The sequence below is a fragment of the Cryptomeria japonica genome, chromosome 7 (genome assembly GCF_030272615.1).
Source record: "Cryptomeria japonica chromosome 7, Sugi_1.0, whole genome shotgun sequence".
In the NCBI taxonomy this organism is placed as follows: Eukaryota; Viridiplantae; Streptophyta; class Pinopsida; order Cupressales; family Cupressaceae; genus Cryptomeria; species Cryptomeria japonica.
In genome coordinates this window covers 676,848,651-676,857,079 of record NC_081411.1, presented here as the reverse complement: position 1 = coordinate 676,857,079, position 8,429 = coordinate 676,848,651, and the positions used below count along the sequence as shown (strand labels likewise).

At 35.8% G+C, this 8,429-nt stretch overlaps 1 long non-coding RNA gene across 7 annotated transcripts; it reads left to right on the top strand.

The window, feature by feature from the left end:
- Positions 1-643: 643 nt before the first annotated feature.
- Positions 644-8,171, top strand: LOC131040402 (uncharacterized). Of its 7 annotated transcripts, none has more exons than XR_009104845.2 (5): positions 644-1,405; positions 2,415-2,682; positions 3,234-3,311; positions 7,042-7,755; positions 7,862-8,171. It is a non-coding gene; the product is annotated as an uncharacterized LOC131040402 (long non-coding RNA). The 7 variants fall into 7 exon arrangements; XR_009358364.1 differs by having other exon boundaries at positions 649-940; positions 1,345-1,405; positions 7,042-8,171; XR_009104844.2 differs by having other exon boundaries at positions 649-1,405; positions 7,042-7,312; positions 7,722-8,171.
- Positions 8,172-8,429: the final 258 nt, after the last annotated feature.

Genomic DNA, 8,429 nt, shown 5'->3' with positions numbered 1-8,429 from the left:
TTTAACATGATATTATTGGCAAAAGACTTTAATTATCTTCTCGATTCAAAGTTCTTTTCAATAATGTTTGAAACCATATAAGTGAATACATACGTGATTTCAATCTATCACTTCTTCATTGACACATTTTTTGAACAAACACCACGATTTACTAAATGGCCTACCAATTGATCTCATTGACACCTTTTCTGAACAAACACCATGATTTACTAAATGGCCGACCAATTGATCTCATGTGAGTTACAAAAGTGTATAGATCCAATTTTTTCCTAATTGACCTTCTATACCTCTTCAACGTATGCATTGCTAGAGGATTCAAGTGTTTGTAGATAAAAAAAGATATTTTTCTATCAATGCTAGAGGATTCAAAACAATCAACCTCCTCTAAGATTATCTCTCCCCATCTCTCCCTTTGTTTCTCCCTCCTTATGTCCTATCTATCTTTCTATCTATACCACTATTTCCCTTTCTCTTCCCATATATCTCTACTTCTCTCCCTCTCCCCCTCTCTCTACCTTGCCCTCTCTATTATTTATTTTTCTCTCTTTATGTTTTTTTATCTCTTTGTCTCCTCTATTTCTACCCCTCTCTAGATCTTATTTTATTTCTCTTTTTATCATTCTACCTCATAATTTATATCTCTTTCTCCCCTTTCCTCTATATCTATTCCTCTCTACCTCTCCCTCTTTAATTCCCTATTCTCTATCTTTATCTATCTCTACTCTTCATCTCTGTCTACAAACTGACCTCATAAACCAAAATTTCCTTACTCTTCGGTGTACCCATTGCACACCGAATTTCGGAATATAAATGTGCAGCTGGCATATTCTCAACCGTGTAGGGCATTGCAGAGATCATCATGCCGGAGCCCTTAGCTGGAAGGCCGCCGGCGACAGAGAAGATCTCCCAGAAAAGATTAGCCGTTGAGAGAATGATAACGGTAAAGAAAATTAAAAAAATGTTGATGGAGAGAAAATTAAAAAAATGTTGATGGAGACGGGAAAACGCATTTGAAATTAACACAAGGATAAACAATTCAGTTTCATTCGATTAGAGACATCAGTTCTTTATAAACAATTCAGTTTCATTCGGTTACAGACATTCTTTCTTTCTCTGATTGCCTCTCTCTGTCGATGTTCTGTTCTGTGATTGTATCTTTTCAATGTTCTGTTCTGTGATTGTCTCTTTCCAATGTTCTGTTCTTTCTATCTGTTTTGTTCAATTTTCAAGTGCTTCTTTCGTTTTCATTTTTCATTTTTCTTGTGTACAGCGTGCACGCTTGTCTGTCTGTCTATTTTTTTTGTCTGTCTGTTTATTTTTTGTGGCAGAGGAGAGGAAAGACAGAGGAGAGGAAAGGCAGAGGAGAGGAAGACGCAAAGCAACTGAGGGCAAAATCTTCTTCCAGGTAATTATTGTTTGTTGGCATGATAAATTTTGTAAGGAACTTTCATTATGGATTAAAATTATTTAGTCTCAGTAGTTTTCATCCTCTTAATAGCAACTTCCTCATCCCATTATTGCTCACCTTTTCTCACCACTCACACCATTTTCATCCTTAATTTCGTTATATGCAGAACTTGAGATTTTACTAGTTGCATGCTAAACCCGCTTTGAAGAAACAATAACAATTGACAATGGTCGACCTTTTGGTTTGCTATAAGGAAACCCAACACATATCCATTTCCTTCATCCTTACTACCCTCCATCTGAATGCATTCAATCTCAATCTTATCAGGTGGAGGAAATGGTGAAACAACCGCCATAATCAGAGTAATGCAGATCACCTTTAATTGGTCTTTCCACATGTCCATTTTGTGCTTTTAGAGATCATGGAACACCATGAGACCACATTTCTTTGAGGAATTCTGTCAAACAGTTCACACGCAGTGTCTATGGTTTAACATTCCTTTTGAGGAATTCTGTCAAACATTTCACGCGCTAAGCAGAGGGCTCCACATTCGTTTGCATACAGATCTGCCGGAGCATTTAAAGCTATACCATTTGACAGAATAATATTCACTTAAAACAATTAAATAATTTTTATACACCCTTAGTATTATTACCCTCTACCTTTGAAGGTTTAAGCCCTGGTTATTTACCCTTAGTATTATTATCCTCGAAGCTTTTGTTGTTGCTTGCATTATGATGACAGTGGTGGCGGCATGACATGTTTGATTTTGAAGATAATTTAATGCTTCAATGCAATTAATACATTTTCACCTAATACCCATTTGTTATTTTTACCCCTTTGGAATATAGATTTGTAGATAAAACACTTCAGATTTGGATGGCTATTTTTCTCTTAATCTTTCAGTTTCTACACTGTGTTTTGATTTCTTGGGAATTTTGGTTTGTTTTCACTCAGATCCTTTTGGCTCAAGAGTAAAGGACTGATGAAGTGAGTTCCAATGCAGGCATGAGATGCAGGGCCTGCCAAGAGTTCATATAACTGATGAAGAGATGGGAAGTTTCTTACGACCTGCTTCCTAGATCAACAGTAGCTGTTCTAGAAGAAAAACATATTTTCAAAACAGCTAACCCAGCGTTTGAATTCTCTGTGTTCTCAGGAAATGAGTTGATCTTCACTTGCATAGCTAATCCATTTGGAATTTCTATCAAGCACAGATCCTATGGGGAGGTTCTGTTCAACTCCTCTTATGGCAGCTTGGTTTTCATTATCTGGTAATCAGCACAAGCCTTCCCACATCAGCTTCACCGTTACTTCTTTATGAATTGAATAGGAAGGATGATTTTGGCTGGGTGAGCAGATATGAATTTGTTGAGATATTTACTTCTCGTTTTCATTTAAGTTCTACATTTGAATTTTCATAATTCAATGCGTATATTTTAATATAGGAGATAAAGCTTTTATCCATTATGTCTTTTTTATCTTCTTATGTTGGGATCGAATATTTCTTATAAATGATGGTTTTTTTTAAGATGAATAAAATGATTATAGATTCCCCATGTTCCATGCTTTGTTGTCCATGAAAGTATTGTTCCAAAAGTCATTACTTAAAATTATTCTGTGATTAAAGAATATTTTTTTGATATTATGGATTTAGAAAGCCTAAATGTGTATTATAATATATATTTTAACTAAATATGTATTATAATATATATTTTAACTAAATATCAATTATGGAATTCTATTTATGAAAAACTATGGTATGGATGTTTTTTAGACTTGACATACAAGCTTATTGAGGGTTCGCTGGATTTCTACTTCACAGGTTTATCTCCATTAGATGTGGTTCAGTGGTTTGCTGACCTCATGGGACATACAGCTGCAATGCCCTCTTGGGCTTCTGGTATGTCCACAGATGCCCTGCTCTGCAGTTTTTTAGTGTATCATTGTTTTGTTTATTGACTTTTAAATATTGTACAGAACCTACAAATCATCTACACTAGTAAAGGTCAAAGTATCAGCTCACTGAGCTTTATTGGTTATGTAATATACCAAGTAGTGAAGATTGTTTACCATTGGAATTCAGTAATTTTGGTTCAGGGTTTAATATTTTTTTTGGATTCCTTGTTTTGGGAGCGCTGGTAGGTTTGTTGGATTTATTCAATTTCTTTAATATTTCAAATGGGATATGATTTTCCTTCGCTTCAGGTTAGTAGGTTTCATAGAATAGAGAATGAAATCCGAATTTCTAGTATTGAGATGTTTGGAAAGTTTTGAAAATATATTAGGCGGTTGTCATTGTTTTATTGAAGTTGAAGTGCTTGATAAGGTTGACATGAATGATTAAAAATGGGACCTGGTACATATATGTGCCTAACCTTTTAGATTGTGTTCACCATCATTTTGTCTTAGTTACCACCTTTGTTTTGTATGTTTTGTGTATACCACTGCTTTAGACTTGTCCTGCTATAGTGCCAAAATGAACCAAAAGATACAGCTTTAGTGATCACACCAACACCCATCTCAGCTTGCCCTTTCTGCTTCTGGTCTGCATTGAAGAGCTTATGCTGTGCATGGAGCTCTGCCAGCCTGCGAGTGAGACTGGTTATGTCTTCTTTTATGCGTTGTTGAAGAGATTTATCTGGTTCGAAGTTTGATCCCTACACATTGGCCTTACCTTGATCTGCAGGAACTATGCTCAACTCCTCAGTTTTGTTGCTCTAAGAGGGAGATAAGTTCACAAGCTGAGGAGGAGGAGGAGGTATGGGTGACTCTCTTCTAGGCTCTGTTGCAGTATCTTTTTTCTGATATTGCTTGGGCATTTGGGGTTCAGGTTTTGAGAGTTATCTAGCAGGCTGGGTGGGTTTTCGAGGTTCTTCCTTCCTGGCCTCAGGCTTCGGAACTTGTTGCTGCTAAGAGATTGAGGTTGAGGCTTAGGCTAAGATATGGGAATGGTAGCCCAAGATGGTTGCCTACCAGTATGATTTCTATCTCCAATTCCATATATTGAATAGGGATTCCTGAAACCACTTTGGGGATGCATGATTTCCTAGTTCTAAAGTTACTATTTGCAGTTTGCTTAAGGAGAAGCCGAATTAAAGCTGATGAATTTTATGACTAAAACAATAGACCTAGCGTGTTTGGCCTCATCATTGTACTATGTTGAGAATTTTTTAACTTGCTGTGATGGTTGTGGAACAGACTACAGGATACAGACTAGCCACACCTAAGTAGAATAATTATCACCTTAAAAGAGTATAAACTTTGATTGTTTAGCCATAGGAACAACTCTTAAACCTACCGAAGGTATAGCCCAATACACAAGCCCAAGAGGCATCACTTAAACCCTTCACTAAAAGTCAAATTTGAATATTCTAGTTACAGGAAAAAAAATTCCAACCCTGGTAAAGATAAAACCTGCATACCTAAGAACAAACGAAATCACACAACCTTTCATTTAAATGTCAATACTCGATTGCAAAACAAGTCACCATGATCCTTTATTCAAAGTCTAAATTTACAAAATAAGTCAATCCAACCCTGTTTTAATAGGTCAATATTTAAGAGACATTAGATTTCCACAGTCCATTATAATTATTGTTTATTTTCTAGATTGCGCTGTGTAAGATTTTTTATTGCATCAATGTTTCTGATCACACTCTATGATCCATTATGAATGCTATCTGAAACATTGATGCAATCAAAGATATTACACAGTGGAATCCAGATGCTAAGCAATTAGGTCAATATTTACTTATAATAACCTACCCTGAAACCCAATGACTAACTAGAGAAGATTTTCTTCCTACCCGATAAATGAAAAGGCCTAATTGCAAGGAAAATCACCACAACTTTTCAGAAGATAGAAACTCAGTAGTCTCACCTCTGTGTAACACCCAGGAGCTTCACCGTAAGCAATTTGCTGTAGCCTCAAAACTGCAGTTCAATGCTCAACTTGTGTGCTCACAACTTCAAGCAATTCAATGCATACTTGATGACACTTATGCAAATGCTTCAAAATGAGATTTATAGAGCACATGGAGATTATAATAGAACTATGAATGCAGCTACTAGATACCTTATTCTCTTTCTCCGACAAGAAAAGCATTCTTTCATTACATTACAGATTGAGGCACAATATGATTGTATATGAAACTCCAAATGTTATTTTCAAACCCAATTATAGATTCCATGATCGCCAAGTTTGAAATATAGCTGCAAAAGGGTACCTAGCAGGGGTTTACTATGCTGCTTCTCATAATATGCTGCGAATTGCTCTTTGTTGCTTTACAGAATGAGGCACAATATGAATGTATATGAAACCCCAAATGTTATTTTTAGACACAATTATAGATTCCATGATCTACAAGTTTGGAATCTAGCTGCAGGAGAATACTTATCGGGGGTTTACCATGCTACTCATTATATGCTGTGAATTGTCGTGCCAATAAAGTGAAGAATCTTAAACTATGTTTTATCTTCTTGAAAAAATTTACTTGATGCCGTTGAGAATATGATTCCAAATCTTTTCTTTTTCTCCTCGAATATGGCTTTTGTGGACAACAGTAATAGAATGCAGCAGAATTTTCGGCCCAACAGACAAATTCCACAGGCAGTTCTTATCAGGTCTAAATCTCAATGATCTTCCAAAGCTACCACCAAGATAGTGAACGGTTGATGTTGCATGCTTTTGGAGGACGACTGTGTAGAATCCACGTTGATGAAGCCTTTGGCTAGTCAACTAGTACACATTCTTCTCAATGAAGAACATACAGGGAGTTTATCCTTGTTCCCTAGGGGTGTTGAAACCTGTAGGGATCTCAAGCTTCAGTGAGTGATTTGTCCAACTCAAGTAAGTGGATTGATATAGCAAATGACTCTACCCAATACTATGGGAAAAGCTTTAATAGCAAGAACATGGTGGATAATCTATCAGCCATTTTGCCTCTTTGTCTAACAAGATGGCCTATTCTACTTCTTACCATCGAATTGCTATTAAATGGTATTATCTATAATTCTCAAGGAATTCATATAGCTTAGGCCGATTCACATGTTTTGGGTATATTTTGAAAGCTATATAATCTTTAAATGTTAGTTGTGAGTTAACAGTTACCTAAAAAACTCATGCCTTCACAATCTTTTGGTCACTGTTGAAATAAATAACTCAACTACCAACAACTTGTGCAGCACAATGATGTTTGGCTGATGGATAGTATGTAAGCCCTAGTTTTTTAGCCTTAGTATTATTCCCTTATTTACCCTCTGTCTAAATATTATGCAGACCACATTCTATTGAGACATTCTATCAAATAGCTTTATACACCCTTAGTAGTATTACCCTTTACCCTCGAAGCTTTTGTTGTTGCTTGCATGACTATGATAGTGGTGGGCATGACATGTTTGATTTTGGACATAATTCAATGCTTTAATGTGTGATTAACATTTTTACCTAATACCCATCAGTTATTTTTGCCCCTTTGTAATATAGATCTGTGGATAGAACACTTTAAATTTGGAAGGTAAATCTAGGCTTGTTTTCTTTTTTCTTTAGGTAAATTTAGGCTTGTTTTCTTTTTTCTTTTTAATCCTTTTGACTTGTGTAAATCACTTGATGAAGTGAAATTCTAATGCAGGCATGAGACGCAAGACCCAGTAAGAGTTCATATAACCAATGCAGAGAAGAAGAGATGGGAAGTTCCTTATGACCTCCTTCCTAGATCACAAGTAGCTGCTTTAGAAGGGGAAACCCAATTCAAAAACAACTATGGTATAAATGTTCTTCTATAGTGGCAGTAAGTGGACACACAAGATTATGGGGGTTCACTGGACTTCTACTTCTTTGCAGGTTCGTCTCCATTAGATGTTCTTCATAGGACACAGCTGCAATGCCCTATTGGGCTTTTGGTATGTCCGTAGAAGCCTTGCTCTGCAATTTGTTGTTGTAGCATGGTATTCTTTAGTGGCTTTCAAACTTTTTACAGCTCATGCAAATCATCTATAATAGTAAGCTATCAGCTAATGGCTTTCAAACTTTTTACAGCTCATGCAAATCATCTATAATAGTAAGCTATCAGCTAATTGAGCATTAATTGAGCTTTGTTGGTTATGTATTTTACTGAGTAGTGAAGGAATTTAGTAATTTTGGTTCAGGATTTAATATTATTATTATTTTGGATTCCTTTTTGGATTTATTCATTTCATTTAACATTTCAAGTGAGATACAAGGATACGAATTTCCTTGGCTTTAGGTATGCAGATTTTATTGTATTCAGATGTTTTGAAAATTTATTTGGTGGGTGCCACTGTTTTACAGGATTATTGAGGTCAAAGTTGAAGTGCTTGATGAGGTTGACATTTCTTGTGTACACCGTTCCTTTTTCTAAGATGATATTTTAAGAGCTATTTTAAGATGATTTTTGACAAAGCACTTGATGAAGTGAGATTCTAATGCAGGCATGAGACGCACGACCCAGTAAGAGTTCATATAACCAATGCAGAGAAGAAGAGATGGGAAGTTCGTTATGACCTCCTTCCTGGATCACAAGTAGCTGCTTTAGAAGGAAGCCATATTTCAAATATAGCTAACCCAGTGATTGAATTCTCCGTGATTGCAGGCTACGAGTTGATCTTATCCTGCACAGCTAATCCATTTGGATTTTCCCTTGGAGAGGTAATCAGCACAAGTCTTCCCACATCAGCTTAACTGTTACTTCTGTATGAATTGATTAATAATAGAAAGGGTGATTTTGGCTGGGTGAGCAGATATGAAGTTGTTGAGGGGAATAGTTGTGCTATCTACACTTTCTATACATACTATCTTTTTTGTCTTCCTATGTTGGTATTGATTATTTCTTATATATGAAGGTTTTTTTAATACAAATAAAATGATTATAGAATTCCCCATGTTCCATACTTTTTTGCCCATCAAAATATTTTGTAGGCTAAAAACATAAATCACAAAAACTATTCCAAAAGTTGTTCTGTGACTAAAAAACATAATTTGAAATGCTTATGGTTCATA